This window comes from Folsomia candida, unplaced genomic scaffold (genome assembly GCF_002217175.1).
Source record: "Folsomia candida strain VU population unplaced genomic scaffold, ASM221717v1 Fcan01_Sc002, whole genome shotgun sequence".
In the NCBI taxonomy this organism is placed as follows: domain Eukaryota; kingdom Metazoa; phylum Arthropoda; class Collembola; order Entomobryomorpha; family Isotomidae; genus Folsomia; species Folsomia candida.
In genome coordinates, this window is record NW_019091194.1 from 6,922,155 (window position 1) to 6,938,071 (window position 15,917).

Here is a 15,917-nt window from a genome sequence, read left to right on the forward strand (position 1 = left end):
GTATGCAAGTACAATCTGCATTGTAAAGAGTACTGAAGAGGGCTACATCCATCGTCGAGAGATGTTGTTGAATCCGGTTTAAACCTGCTGTAACTAATACTATTTGGCTTCATCCATGTGTTACCATGCATTTTCAACAGTTTATTCTGTACACAAGACGCAAAAAAGCATTGACTCAATAAAAAATATTAAGCCGTGTCAGTTTAATTAAACAATTTAATACCACAGAGCTTGGAGAATTCCATTCGAAAGTTGGATGACATTTCATACATGCCATCGGTCACATCATCAAAATCGAAAAGTCAGTTTTAATTGCTTTAGAGTGTCATTTTGGAGGATAAGTGGTGTCGCTGAGAATATTGGATGTTGTTGGTATACTGAAATTCTGTTTCATTTCAATGCAATAACAGATTAACTGGATCAGTAAAAAAAGAGAATTTGACCCCATTATTATCTATGAAGGCAACTTTTACTCAATTTGTTAAACCACTGAAGCAAATGGTTGCTGGATCTTAAATCTGTGCGTACCCACATGAATACAGGTCTTGTACTGTAATAAAATCAAATGCATGAAATATTACGATTAGCTCAAATACGTCCGACTTGATTTATTTGATGCTCGTACGTACGTACGTAGTAACAAGTATCTGGTGAGTGGACACTATGTATGTCCATCTGAATAGGTTGAGTTATTATTATTTGTCTGATTTATACTCCACTCACTATGAAAGCTCATTCCGATGATGAGATTTGTTGATCCAGGCCAGATCTAACTGTGATTCACACATTCATACTCTCCACGCACTGGATAGCTTGATCTGCTGACATGAGAATGCATGCAAGAGCAGTAAGAAGATTAAAATTCCACTAAAATTTGGTACATGGTATTTTTCCACTCGACCCGAATTCTTCATCAAAACCTTAACTGTACTTTGTCGTCTTTTTAAAGGAAAAATGCGTGTATTCCAATTACAAGATATAATGAATTGAAATTGTTTAGGCGATATATTTTCATTTACATTTTTTAGGATAATGTACTCCGAAACAAATAAACAGCAGAAATATTTAGTTTACTACTGCCTTAAATGTTTGAGATATTTGAGACAAAAAAGAGATTCCACCATCATCTTGATTGTGACAATTTGAGCATTTGGTTTTGTCCCCTTCACTCTTAATTCTCTCAATTCTGGTTCACTCCCTAAGTACAAGAAGACGTTGAGTTGCAGCAAGCAAGTTAGCAACCGACCAAGCAAATGTACGTGGCAAAGTGCCCAATTAAATGTCGGTTCCTTTATCCCCTCTCCGAGCTCCTGCTCTCTCAATCTGCATCTTTCTCATACACTCGAGACGACACACAGTCCATACAAATACTCTTTGAGACAGATGAGAAACGTTAGAGTTGGATTTTATACCCTTGGAATTTTTAGCACCCGTAAAACAAAACACATGTGCAATTTATTACAGCCTCTTTCGCAGTGAAATCACTACAAAATAAAATAAAATGGCGATGAGACCTTTACCCTGTGACAGTAAGTAGGGAACAATAGGCACGTATGTACATATGGACATTTGTACATGGAGTTAGGTGGCTATGTGGGTGTGTAGGAAAGAATGGGAGCAAAGTTAATTTATTATTGGCAATCAATGTTTAATTACAAATAAAGTTAATTTCATAACTCGCCATATAACTGGGTGCGGTTTGGTGCGATACGAAACGATACGCGTTCATGTAGCCGTCGAATAAATGAATGAATCCTTGTTGCTCTTGCTGTTCGACGATGTTGACGACGGGCGGGTGAGACAGAAAACCAATCCACCAAGCAGCATAGTCGCCAGCAAAAGTGGGAAAAGTAATTAAATTTACCCAGTCAACGGTTCCGGAAGGTATTGTATACACCCACCAACCAAGCAACCAACCAGCCAACTAATAATAAGCAACCATCTATTCACCAAGTTTATATTTGATTTGCTGCTCTGTTTGCTCATGAAAATGAAATTGTAGATAAATTGTAGAGAATAAAGAAGTAAAAGTGCCCTTCTACAACTTCATGTATCGAATGAATGCCAAATTTATCTGGTATAATCGATCAATTATTAACTATTTCGCCGATATTTTGATTATGAGAATGCCTCTGCCAAAAACCATCCATCCCACGGACGAACGAGGAAACGAACCGAATAGGCAATATATCTAGATAATTCACCTTTTAATTTAATAGACAAGTGTCCATGGAGAAATATAATTCTCTAAAAGCCATACCATGAAATTGATGAAGCATCGTTATAATAGGGCACGGATTAACGTGGGATATGGTTGGGTGGTACATACATACATCCGCCTGTGTACGTACGTATGTACATATACTTACTTTTATTGCACATGTACATCTAGCATAGCAGTAAAAGTCTCACTCGAGTGCTAAGCAAATCAATTGATTTGCCGTGATGGCGTTATGTATTCAATACAGTGTTCTTGTGCTAATCAACTAGAAACCTTTTGTCTTTTATTTTCTCATCCATATCAGCATGAGGTATGTGTGTAAATTGGTAGACCAAAATTAGACGAATTACTTACCAAACATGTTGAAAGACAGAACATAGTCCCGAATAATTATAATCGTTGTAATAATTAGCACTTTAATTGACAATATTTGGAAGAAGGTGATAATTAAAAATATCTAGCTGGCGGTTCTTTGATAAAATGAAGGTCAAGCAGGCTAGTTACAGCATTACATATTATGTAGATATATGCTTTGTGGTATGAAATCTAATTTGCCGGCCGGTGTTTGAACAATATATGCTTATTTATTTATAAATAGGTATATTTATACACCACAAATATTAACCATTGTAAAAACGACCTTGACTTCAAGGTCTACCTCCTGATTCGGTCAGAAAGTTCGTTTATTTTTGTAATTCATAAAAGAAGTGATAGTTATTGCGCAAGTTGTTTGTTTTAAAACCATAGACAGCTTATACAACATTAAAGTCTACGTACGTATGAGTACGAATGATGTTGTATACTTCTAGTATAATCCATAAACCACACCAGGTTGACGGGGTCAACTGATTTACGTTGACAGATCAAATGAAAGTACATCCCGACCAGGCGTGATACTTATTACCTAACCCTTTTGACGCATCATCGGACGATATATGGGACATTATACACACGCTTGATTATCTTAATCTCACATAAATATATCCGCAAAGAGATATAGGAATTGTGCACATATCAGAGCTTTACTATTGCGGATTAGGGATTACCCGCGAACTGGTTTATTATTCTGAATTATATTGGTTACACAACTATATTATCTGGCGTATATCTGCTGTCGGAGCACTCTCTGACCAAATGCATGGCCCACTTATTTATAAGTACATCACCCCATTTTACAGAAAAACATGACCATTCCTTCCATTAAAAGTTTAGCCGCTGAATAAAGTCCATACACAACGGTAAAGAGCACGAACTTGTCTAATCATGTAGACCAAAGTGAGAGTGAAAGTACAGTCTAAATACGATAACTAATGTATGACGCCGCATAAAAAATTCATCACACAAAATGGAAACCCATTTCCAATTTATTATTTTATGAATTTGAAATTGCTGTAAAAAATAATAACGCAAAGGAAAAACGGGATCCCGAATCCTGACGTCAATGTCGCACGCTCATATCGCTTTGTTTTTTAATTCTGTCTCCCGAACCAGGATTGAGTCGGGGCAGAATTGAATTGAAGGATTTGAGAGAATGAGAGTGAGGGTGAGACTCGGTGAGAGAGAACAAAAAATCGGCCGAATTTTACTTTCCACCAGTTTCACCTTGCTGAATAAAGTGTAAGAGGAAGAAGAAAAAGAGAATGGAGAAAGGGCATGTACACCACTACAGACAGAGAGAGAGAGACAGGACACGACATAAATGGAATGGCATGGCTTTTCACTCTGAATAATTTAGCACCTTCAATTCGGCTCAGCCCATCGCATTCAGTCACTACTACCACAACCCGCCATCACAATACCCATTGTCTACCTATTTCCAATTTGTGTAGGTACACAGACTAAAGACGGCACAGGCTGGAAGAAGGAAAGGTAAATGTACAAAATGGAATGAATTGTTGGAAAAAGTATCATTGTCATTTTCATCCACCGTTCTATTTCTCTCGAAAAGATTCAATTCACGGCATCACCAAGACTATGCGTATCTCGAGAAGGGAAAGACGGATTCATTTGATCTGGGATCAAGTTTTGTTTAGGTTTAGGGTTACGAGACCACCACCACCACCAAAGACAACAAGGATGATGTGTTATAGTATAAAAGAGGAACTCGACTACTGGTTTAAGAAGAAGGTGTAGCAGTGGCCGACCAAGTTGTACTCTGATAAAATAAAATAAGAGATATTTGAGTCCTGAAGTGCTCATTCACTCTGTAAATAAAGTAACCCAGCAACCAGATATCTACGTGTCTATTACATTCACCTACATACATCCTAGATGCATCTATATTGCTCGTTCCTTTCTTCGAGAGAACTTTTATTAGCATCTCTCCCATGCTACGCACAGAGTGAAAATTGAATTCTATTTATCCTATCCAATCATACATATGGGATCTGGAAGTAAATGGAGAAAGCGAGGCGACAAAAATGTTGGAGGCTGCCCATCCAGGACTCATTTTCACTCCACTTACTTCACTTCTCCTACTTTCTCCCCTCCACCGAGATGGTTATGTGAGAAGAAGATGGATAATGGGACATTCTAAATAATTAAGGAATCGGCATCGCCCCATCCATGCACTCAACATAACATGGCGTACATATGTATATATGGATGTATGTATGTATGTATGGGAGAATTGTTCAGTGACCATAACACCATAGGAAACTTGACAAGATAAAAAAGACCTGTGTAGAAAAGCTTGAGGGGAACAATGCCATAACCATTACTTATCTCTGAATAATACTCTAAACCGTGTAATCGCTGTCATTTCGTGCAGACCTACAGGGAAGGGTTATTCATTTCTCATTAGCTCAACCACACAAAGAAAGAAGGAGAAGAAAGGCTGTTGTTTTCATAGTTTTTTTAGCCTGTATTGTTTGTGAGGATTTGGCAAATATTGTGCCCACTCAGCCGTTTATTTGCAGTGCAAACAGAACGATAGAGCAGTAACGGCAGGGTTGACGGTGGTACATACGTGCATAGGTGTAGTTATAAATGAACAAGAAATATGACGGGTTTGGACATAACCGAAACCCTGCAACTTCAATATATTTGCACCATTATATTCCACTCTATAATAAGAATGCCCTTATTGCTTATTACGGCAGAGGATGTGCCATGTATTATTAATGGCAAATAATTTTTGTAACACAAAATGCCGCGTGCGTGAATAAGCGTATTATTGATTGATTAACGATCCAAATCCTGCATCACAGAAAAATATCGTACATGGGCGTGAATAAGGCTATCTCATTTATTTGAACAGTTTGTCATAATCACTTCCAATATCAAACAGGCAAACAGAATTATGCAAATGTCCAGACCAGGCCAGACTCACAGACCAAAACGCAATCCCAGTTAAGATGTGTTTGTTTAATAAGTCGTGTAGAATAAGTAAGCCGAGGAGCAATGTAACGACGCGAAATTGGCACAAATTAAATTTAAACCCACAATTCGCATTAAAAACTGGGTTCATACAAATGTGGGAGGTTTTAAACCCTTACGTGACGTGTGTGTCAAAGAAACCCCATCATTGATTATGTTACGCTGTGGAGCAGGCAGATGAGTGGATGGATGGAATATTGATGGCCATAATAATGTATTGAAGTGTCCCATAGCTCCTCTTCTGTCATTGGCATTTTACTCGTCGGAGCCAGAGACGCTGTAAGATTGACAATTTGGCTAATATTCGAACAGGTCGCTGTAGAATTAACGATGTGGAATGAATCCAACACGTGCAGCCGATGACTAGTTTGATGTCCACCATCTTCGCGACCGCAATAAAGCTTCATGATGTGTATGTTAACGTGCTTTCCACTTGGAGGGCTTGCTTCCATACATAGGATGGATTTTCTTGGTGCAAAAGCTTATTTCGCAACAATTATAGTGCGTACACACGAGGCGGCTGTGGGAGGGGGTAGCTACATTGGTGGTAACTACTACTGTTGAGGGGTGTGTAAATAATAATGTACCGTTACGAAATTGTGCGTAGTTTGTTGGTTGTGCGAGGTATGCGGATAACGGTAGAAAGCGGATGAATTTTTTGTGCGTGCGTGCATGCGTAAGCAATAATATTCTGCTGGGTTTAGCAGTGGTGTTGCAGCCAAGCAATAGGGAGCAAGTATTGCCCTAGCTTACTCATTCTCATCGGTGCAATTTCGTGGCAACCAAATCTTGGAAATTGATTTTGTGGCTGTTGAGTGCTTCACACGCCATTGATTTACTTATATCCTGTTGGAAACTGGAGCTGGACAACTTTTTGTAGCTTTATTATTTGCCGGACTACTGTATTCACGAGGTAAATTCACACTTATGTACGCACGTATTTGAGTGTGTAGCACGTATGTATCACACTTCATTAAATATTAGCACTTATTTAGATAAGCACTATTATTGATGGCATCTCTAGCAAATCTCTAACCCAGTTATGATACAGATACTCATTGTCATGTGACTAGTTATAAGAAGAGAAAGCCTTGTACCAGGCAGATTATTTTCCTCATCTTCTTCATATGAGAGTCTTGCATTTATTTTGTAAACCTTTGTAATTTATGAGACTGGTGAGTTGTAGATTATATTGTTTAGTGTCAGTTATGGCGCTTATGAACGTATGCAGACTCGCTTAAGTTATACGAATGGAAAGTGTATGCAAAGTCAATCTTTAAGTATTCAAGCTGGTCTTAGAGTCTGGCTATTTAAATTCGCATATAAATTCCCAAGGTAATTATGCAAAAAATCACCATGCATCATTTTTAGCACAAGCTAATAGCCACCATTTTGTAAATGGTTTTATAGAGGCCATATTATTTAACTCACAATATATTTTCTCTGTATCACATGGATCTCAGACTATCTACTTTTGAGTTGTTAAACATTTTAGGCTTGATATGGAGGAGGTGCTGAAGAATTGATACTTGAATCTTCTGAATTATCTAGCAGGTCATAAAATTCTATATATCTAAAAAATTTAGTACTTGAAAGTAAAATGAAATTGAAATGTAACACGAAAGCAAAGTCTTTTGAAGCATCATTGGTTTCATTCTCGTTACATATGAACTTTTCAATTGTCATTTTATTAGTTCAAATTGCGTTTTGGAATTGGAGATTACATTTGTAACTTGACTCAAAAACTGAAATCAAAGGAGCTCGACCTCGTAAATAATATGAAATTGAATCTTTTTCATTCTTTTAAGATGGCTAATGTCAGCTAGAACTGGTTAGGCCTTCATTTTGCATTTTTACTATTTAATAATATAGTCATGTGATATGACTCATGTCGTTATTTTATTCCTGATGAGTAATAGCTTTATGTATTCGAATGTTTGAACTCGGTTCCTGCAGATTCTGGATAATATTTACTGCCCTGCTTTGTTTTCTTGAAATTAGAAGCCTATGCATTTTGGAACACACGTTTAGCGATTGAGTAAGTGAAGGCTTTCACATATACATAGGATCCTTGAAATACTTGACCTACAATTACACATTTTCCATGTTGCAACATTATGTCATTGTAACAAGATAAGTTTCAAAACGTAAGCAAATAATGACCACCGTGATTAATGTACACGTATCTATATCTTCCTAATGTATTTAGTGATAACAGTGCATTTTTTGTGTAAATTAAATGCATTCGATAAAAAATCAAGATCTTATCACGCAATGAATGATGATGTCCATCCCCAAAGATTACAGAATCATACCGTTAATAATCGTTCGATATCACACAAAACCGGCAGCATTGTCAAAGAGTCGTTGCCATGAATGATGAAATGTAGCAAAAAAGGTAACATAAAGAAAGTCATCAATGTATATATGGACCAATAATAGCAAGTCTAGACACCTCAAAAGAGCTCTATGGACATATGGACATGCAGGTCTAGCAGAGCATTTATCAGTATGTTGCAGCTTCCCTCGTTGGTTCATGTCCCTTGGAAATGGACTAATTTACTCACGTGACGTGAATTTCCAAAACTTGGGTAGAAAAGAGAAAGGAAATGGGTTGTTGGCAGCTTTTTAGGTGGTTAGCAGACTAGACCGGCCAGTCAGACCTACATCGCTTTTACTCCTCCGGTCGAACTCGAACCTTGCTCCAATTTTCGTACCGTTGAGTCAGTTCAGCAGCAGCAGCAGCGAGAATTGTCTAGTGACTAGTATTTCGTAGTGGTTGCTCTTTCTCCCATGTTGTGGAACAGGAAGCCGAGGAAAAAGGGGGTGCTTGCATGATTCCCATATAACTCAAAAGTCCTGAAAATTACATAAATTTTGAACTAGTTAACAATTTCTTGGAGTAAATTAGGGTGAAAGTTTAGCAGATTGGATGCCCCGTGCTTCCTTTGCTCTCCATTTGTTCAAGAGTTCTTCCACACGACACGACAGTTGTGACGTCAATCCTCCCAACAATGACGTCATGTGGAATGCAATGCGGATGAATTCTCCTTTTTGCTGCTACTTCTACTGCCTCTCCTTCCAGAAGGTTGAGTTTGTCCGTCCGTTGGGGAATGGATGGATGCGGAACAGGGGTTCTGACAAGAGCAACGTCATTACATTTATCAAGCAAAAAAAGTTTTCAAAATTTTGCCAAAATTCGTGCAAACTTTTCCTCAGGTTGAACAATTCTGCTGATTTAAAAAGTTTGCATTTGTATCCCATTATTCTTGACATTTACATCGTTTCACCACGTTCGTTCCACTTATTGCTTTTCCAATTGAATCGGTTCATCCCATGTTCTATTTCTGTTTTGTAGTATAAAAAAATCTGGATAAAGCCTCTACGGTTCAGTGGTTGGGCTGACTCTCGTCTTTCTTTTCCTCGCGATGTGGTTGGTGGCATAAGAGGAAGGAATTCGGAATTTGTATGAAATTCATGATGGGTTTAAGCGTTAAATGTATATGTATTTACTGCTGCTAGTACCAAGGACATGGACGTATCATGTACATCCATAATTTAAATCGGGGTTGGATCTGGAGCAGAAATCTCTCTCGGGTGGTTAAGTATAAAACCGGGAGTGAAAGTCGCTTTACTTTCTCCAGAGAGAGAGAGAGTAATAAGACTTTGTAGATCTGCAATAAAATGAAACTCGTTGTTGGGCGCATTCAATCGTGTATGCTGCTACACCTCCGGAGTACAGGATCACCTCTGACCTTTATCGTACTTTATACTTTCCCCGATTAAACCGCAGCAGTACAAGGCAAAGGTTTATTTAAGCACGCTTGTGACTTCAGGAATAGACAGAGTGGGATTGGGGAACTATTCTCGGAGAGGAAATAGACGGTGTATGCCACGTGGTTGGTCACCAAGGTCAAGTTAAGCTCTACGTAAGAAGATCCGTCTGTGTGTTCGGCTTCTCCTCCTCCTCGATCCTCTCTCGCAGACGAAACAAACAAACATATCGCATTGTGTCATATTATATTTGCTCTTTCTGAATTTAAACTTGAAATCTCGAAAACTGACGAAAATAAGGATTTGCAAGAATAATGTGGTAACAAAATTCGTACGCAATACATGACACAGTATCCGTGTTTGAAATTGGAGTGTAAAAAGGTCGGATTTATTTAAGAGAGGATGAGGTTTAGCCGGTTGAGTGAGGTACAAGAAGGCGATGCTGATGTCATGCACTCTCGGTAGTTTTGGCTTTCAACTCAAGTTTTAATGAGCTCAACGGGTTTCCCGACACCGCGTCACAGTCACCTGTCACTCTCTCATTTACCTTTGGAATGGAGAAAGGTGGGTGCAATACATAGCTGATTCTTCTCTCTGCTGAACATGGAATCAGTTAGTTAGTGATGCAACACCAACCAACCGGCACTACTGTAGTGTACTGCTACTTATGTAGGTAATACTCGACAACGAGTTTATGGGTGGAGGTAGAAATGACAAGAACAGGAGTTTTCTCTTCGTCGTGAAACGTACAAAAAAGAGGAAACATGAGATGAGTGTGAAGTAAAGGAAATTAAGAGATTCGTCCATGAATCTGAAATTCGCTTCGGAGAGAGATCAACTAAAAGAAACACTCTTGGTCGTAATGGTGTAATAGGATAGTGCTAAAAGTGTGTCTCTTATTAATGGCTAAATAGCAACGTTGGAGTGAATGTCCCCACCACAGAGAAAGAGATAGTCCACCCCTCACCAAAGTTGGCATTTGACATTTGAAGAAGAAGAGCTTCTACTTTTAGACTTTTTGTGAGATTTTAGAGTTTTCTCAGAGTTTGTGCTCTCTCTCTCTCGGCTGTCTCTCTTGGGACCACTCTTCTTATTTATTTACACCCTTTAGCTCACAATCCCTCATGAGGCGGAAACATGTCTCTGATATATTTTCCAACGATATGTGAAATGATTAACGGTTTCTTCTACAATGGAGACGGACTGACTGTGCGGAAAAAAACGTCCACCTACAACAACTTGATAAAAAGTTGGGCATGAATAAATCGGTAAATGTCAATTGTTTCGTGCTCTTCCTCCAAAAACTGAAATGTTGATTCATCAAATTACTATACATCATGTCAGACGTTCTTTATATCGCATACAGACTTGCAAACGGTATGGCAAATATAATATGGCACAATCTTATTGGTTTCGCATATATGTACCTGCCACCGTTTATGCAGTTGGTGGAATAATCTCTGTATGATTTTGCTATTATCTATATGCATACGTACGTACACGTATGTTGAACTATCCTAGCAGCATCTGTTTTATTTATTTTCAAAGCTGAATAATTTGGCAGTAGGACGACTGGCGAAAATAGGGTTGCCTGCCAATAGGCTTGCTTGTTGTCTTGTTTGTTAATATGTGGTTTCCCGAAGCCTGCTGGGAGGAGACAGGTGTGGTGGTAAAACATTTTCAGGAGAAACACTGTTCATACATTTTGTGAAGTGTTTTCTAAACGTTGTGAAGTCAGAATGAAAAAAAATGATTGAACATGTTAATTTTTGCAAATATTTACCGTCCCCCCAATTCACGTGTTTCCGACGTACGTACCTAAAAAATAGAGATGCATTCTGCTCTTGCTCCTCCACCATGTACATACATACATACATAATTATATTATGGCATTGCTTTACATTTCTCTCGCGTTGCCTCAAAATAACTTTGGCTTAAAACCCACTTTAAAAATAAACGTGAAATAAAGCAGTAAATAAAAAGTGGCTGCTTCATCAACACGAGATTTGCAAGAGTGGAGTGAACGAGCCTTTGTTGTCGCAGTCTAAGATTTGGCTACAATAAAAAAATGCTTATCGTCATCTCTTTTAAGATCTATCTCTATTACCCTGCTAGATTATCGCATATTACTTAACCATCCATGCACCGTGGTGTTTTTCTTATCGTTTATTTATGTACATCCCCAGTCATCGGTGGCAGACTTGGGATTTCCTCCATGAAAAGAAACTTTACAACGACACACTGTACATATACGTTATAGTGATTTTCAGACTTGTACACTTTATGAACACTTGCAATAACTATATAGATGCAAATGCAAATGCAACCGTGGTAGTAAAAATGGCGACTATGAAATAAAAATCATTCTATCAAGTACGTGTGATTATGCAGTGAGCACTTGTCCGTAAAATTATAATTATTTTGAAAAATTAATTACTATTTCTTGGGTTTCTACCAGCTTTTGCTTTAATAGCGGCTATATGGACATTTTAACAGACTATGATGACTGGATACATAACGTATACCTCGACGTACTTATACACAATGCAAAGCATTAAACAAATTATTAATATCCGTCCTTCTCTTATATAATTACGGGGTTAATTGATTGCAATAAAAAGTTTTATTGAATTTCAGTCCAACATCAGATAGTAATGTAAGAGCTCCGTGGGAGGCAAGAGTTAGTCTTGTTTGCACTTTTGTGTTGGGAGGGTGGTGTAGGATTGCAGTCCGTTACGGGGGCAGGTAAGAATGATAAGATTTATATAGAAAAAAAGTTACCGAGTCCTAAGTAATCAAGAAAAGGGAAGGTTCTATATGGCGCTCTGCAGAGTAGAATAAGTGGCAGGTATCCTAATTAGTGGGTAATTAGCAGAGACAAGATAGAGACAGTGGGACAGGAGACTTTCTCCCCGTCCGAGATGTGGGGAGAGGGAAGGTAGTAGGTACATAAATAGGCAGGCAGGCAGGCTGGCTGGAGAAAGGGATGGAGAAAGTTTGCTAGTCTGACTGATTCACTGCTACCCATCTCCTCGACGTGTTCCTCCCATGCAAGCAAGTTGGGAAGTAATATAGTGATAGAGTAGGCAGGTTGTCTGACTCAAGTGGCGAATGTATGGGCAAGGAGCAAGTATGCAGTTATTCACAAGAAATCAAGCAAGCCGACCAAAAAGTTTGTCCAGTTCATTCCTTTTTGCTCTACTGAAACGAGATGAGGGAAAATTGGAAATATAGCAATGCAAAGGCAGAATTATTGCTGAATAAGGAGGGAAAAAAAAGTAAGGAGTAGTACTTTGTCCTGCACCAAGAATTAAGAATAGTCGCCTCTTCTCGCCAATACTCGTCAATGCATACGTAGCTCGAATCTTGAGTAAGTGGTGGCACTTAAATCTTGAAAAAATTCTGAGTTTGAAATGTCGCGGATGAATGGTTGAAAATTGTTGTGATGATAATGCCTTCATATGCATGAGTAGTAAACAGACTACGGATATGGCTTCTACTGTGTATACTTTAGTTTTCAGCCCATATTATATTCATATTCAAACTTATGTTTGCTAATGACTGGGCTGTGCATTATTAAAATTCCGTACCCACGGTGACTACGTACGTACGTGTAGTCCAGTCCAGGTTGTAAAATACATGAAGCCCAAATCTCCCTTCCTACCTTAAACCATAAGGCAGGAAATCTAGCACCGTACCGTAACTAACTTTTTTTACACGGCGCTTCCCCCGGCAGAAGCTTTGCTCCTCTATTAGAAATGAAATGGGGAAAAGTTTCCAACTTTACAGTTTGGAATTGTGACTTTAACAAAGTTGCAAAACTTTTTGTGCAATGGCTTCGCCATGTGAAAGTTCTGAGTATGACCAGTTAGCTGTACATACATATATTGTATTAGAGGAGAAGAAGGATGCCTATATTGGAATGAAATAAATTTGGAAACTTTTTTGAGGTTAGAGTTGGACGAAGAACTTCATTTTATTTCACTTTTCATCCCTAAGCCACTCATTTTACATAATTCCATCCATAATTGGCACAACCAACCATCTGCCCATTACAGTTTAATTCTTTAAAGGCCAATGTTATAAATATAAATGTTTGATGGAACGATTGGCAGCCTCACTTTGAAGTCGAGTATATAAATCGGGTGAAAGTATGGGGGAAAGTACTGGAAGGCAAAAGTTATTGATTAGGCAGTGATAAATTGCTTATTCCGATAAAAGTTTTTTTTACCTTGCTGGCCAAATTGAATTGACCCAGTCACAGTGTCTGTCTGGATGGAGAGACACGCAACTGGATTCACGGTCTTGGAACACGGCACCATCATCATAATGCATACAATGAAGACATTGAGCCGTATTGTTAGGCTCATTGTTACGGAAGAGATGTGTGTTAATAAATGCACTCACTTTAGTGTTTCGAAATTGGCTTACGGAATATTCACGATGCAATTTTAGTATGCAGACAACGCCCAAACCAACGTAGCGATATGGAGTAAGGTATCGTAAATATTAGATAAATTCATTTATTAATAGCCATCGTTCAACATACACACATGTATTTACGTTTTCTCTGCTGAATTTAAAAAATACGAGAAATGAGTCAATTAGTTGGCTTATCGGAGCTGAATAGTCTTTAGAGCTTATGCAAATAAATATATGTATAACGAATGTATAAATACGTACATAAATGCACGACTACGAATATTATAAATGCTTTCATTTGAAATCAAGTGGTAAATAAATGAAATGAGGCAAAAGTCGTGAAACAACACTGCGGAATTTATCATGAATGAGTTGCAGTGGGTTGTTTACAATGAGTCGAGTAGGTTCTTGTGTGCATACATACGTGAAAATACTAGAAAATATGCATTTCGTGTTCTCATTTACTATTACCACGCACAACCCAAAAACTAATGACATTTCACATTATTGAAATTGTTTTTCCACTAATTCTACTTTTCATTATTATGCATATCATATCGAGTATCCATACATTTTTAAAGTGGTGAGTTTATGTATTTAGATTGCGTGTAGTACAAAGTGTGGTTCTAACACGACAGTTTGACATATTTAGATAAATTAGTACAAAACTGGTGTATGTTCATCAAGAATGCATGTGTGTAGGAATGAATTGAGTGGTTATTACATATATTATTTATCGCAATCTCGAATTTATTCCTTGCCTTGTTTCAAAACTTTAAAGGATCGATTGGACATAATTCCGCCATGGTATTTCTGTCTGATTGTATAAAAAATAGATAATTCGTTCTCCCACTGATTCCCTTCTCGTGACTTGCTCTCCTACTTAAATCCTTAGTTTGTTGGTCGTGGTTGACAATTTTGCTCTGCTCACTGGGAGTTGCAGTATTTCACCTCCTCACCACCCGGGTATTTCCACAACCAACCAACTACCCGGTTCGGACTGATATATAGCTTATACTTGAGAGTTTGTTACAAGTTTTGGCAAGTTATACCGGGGCGCAGGGCGAGGCGCATTGGTTTGGTATGGCATCGGCCGAGCCCGGAGAGAGAGAGGCTTGGCTCACTTTCTTCTCGACCTCTTCTTCCACCTATTACCTGCTCACTCTTTAACAACTCTTCCTCCTCTCCCGTCATTACAAAAAATATTAATTTAAGAGAAACAATGAGCTGAGAGTGTCCAATTTATTCCTCATCCATTCACTGATTGACTACTCACTGACCTCGGAGAGCAAGGCCCAGAAAAGTTGCCCCCTCGTGAGTGGTTGCTGGAAGATATGCGATGGTGGTGTTAGGAGGGCGGTGTGTAAGAGTGTCGAAATTAGTGCAAGAAGAAGTTTGTGTGTCGTCGACGAGAGGTGAAAAGCAAGTTTATTCGTCGGCAGGTTTATAGCTGGGCCCAAACTGTGTGCTAGCTAAAAGAAATTAAAAAAGTGGAGAGTTTCCGACAAATACAAGTGTTCGAAAAGTGCTACTTTTGGCCCATAATTAGGATTCTTATAATATCTTAAATATTACAAGGTAGGTGAGACTCTGGTCAAACCTTATGCACTCATTTGCTTCTTGTCTCAAACTATAAGAGATCATCAACTGGGCACTTACTGTTATTTCAACATTTACATCTGTGTCACAAAGTACATCCGAATTTTACGACTGGTGAAAGTCCCAATATGTTCAAGGTGTAAGGGAAACCGGTTTTTAGACATCTCAAAAACTGAGAGTAGGGAAGGGGCATGAAATCAAGTAAACCGCACCCATGTTCTTTATTTGAACAATCCACCAATAAGGATGGAACTATGTGGTTCTAGATTATTGGAGAAAAGAGGCGATTCATCCGACATGACATCCAATATTTTGGAGGAAAGAGTTCGTGACTTGGACATATTGACGGGGACTTTGCTAAACTAAAGCCATGCAATACTACACATAGCAGTATGTACGAATGTACATATGTAGTACACATACATATCTATATACGTACATATATGCATGCATACATGTGCACATAGACTTATACACAGTAGGTGCAATATTCGAATAAAGTGGAATTTATTCTCATTTATTT

General features: G+C 38.3%; 1 protein-coding gene and 1 long non-coding RNA gene across 3 annotated transcripts in view; one reads left to right on the forward strand and one right to left on the reverse strand.

Annotated features, from left to right (window-relative positions):
• The window catches only part of LOC110842637 (sodium/potassium-transporting ATPase subunit alpha), a 38,154-nt gene that overhangs the window by 2,010 nt on the left and 20,227 nt on the right, over window positions 1-15,917 (forward strand). The window contains exon 1 of one of the 2 annotated variants that reach the window (XM_035848153.1): window positions 14,946-15,373. The exons of the other annotated variant lie outside the window; for it this stretch is intronic. The gene's annotated coding sequence lies outside the window, so the exon portion shown is untranslated. Of the gene's footprint in view, window positions 1-14,945; window positions 15,374-15,917 lie in introns of those variants that run through there. 2 annotated transcript variants of the gene reach the window in all.
• LOC118434480 lies at window positions 13,319-14,144 on the reverse strand. Its single transcript, XR_004834065.1, has 2 exons — window positions 13,605-14,144; window positions 13,319-13,539 (listed from the first exon to the last, which is right to left on the reverse strand). It is a non-coding gene; the product is annotated as an uncharacterized LOC118434480 (long non-coding RNA).